This window comes from Sinocyclocheilus grahami, unplaced genomic scaffold, assembly GCF_001515645.1.
Source record: "Sinocyclocheilus grahami isolate Dianchi unplaced genomic scaffold, SAMN03320097.WGS_v1.1 scaffold2188.1, whole genome shotgun sequence".
Taxonomy (NCBI): Eukaryota; Metazoa; Chordata; class Actinopteri; order Cypriniformes; family Cyprinidae; genus Sinocyclocheilus; species Sinocyclocheilus grahami.
This window is the reverse complement of record NW_015507367.1, coordinates 73,173-73,649: the sequence shown is the minus strand read 5'-3', so window position 1 is coordinate 73,649 and position 477 is coordinate 73,173. Positions and strand designations below refer to the sequence as shown.

Sequence of the window (477 nt, the reverse complement as noted above, 5' to 3'; positions counted from 1 at the left end):
CTCATCAGTAGAGGTCTAAACATTTCATCCATTGTTATTAAGGACGTAGCACTATCTGATCACTTCTGTATTTTCTTTGATATATTGATCTCTGTTACCACTGAATCTAGATCTGTCTCAGTCAGAAAGAGATGCATTAACGAAAACACTAGTGTGCTATTTATGGAGGCTATATCTTTAACACCAAGCATTTATGCAGACTCTGTTGATCTTCTCCTTGATTTCTTTAACTCAAAAGTTAGGAATGTTATTGATGATATTGCTCCTATAAAAGTCAGTAAGAAGTCTGGCAGACAGAAATCAGCTTGGAGATAATCAACAGCAGTTCAGAGTATGAAAAAACAATGCAGAAAAGCTGAGCAGATGTGGCGGAAGACGAAACTTGAAATTCACTATAGCATCTATAAAGACAGCCTTCGTGCTTTCAATGTGGAACTAGGCAAAGCTAGACAGTCATTCTTCTCAAACCTTATAAAC

The 477-nt window shown here is 36.7% G+C and overlaps 1 protein-coding gene across 1 annotated transcript in view; it reads right to left on the bottom strand.

Moving 5' to 3' along the window:
• Positions 1 to 477, bottom strand: part of LOC107574338 (Y+L amino acid transporter 2-like) — a 13,037-nt gene that overhangs the window by 1,866 nt on the left and 10,694 nt on the right. The gene's annotated exons all lie outside the window — the stretch shown is intronic.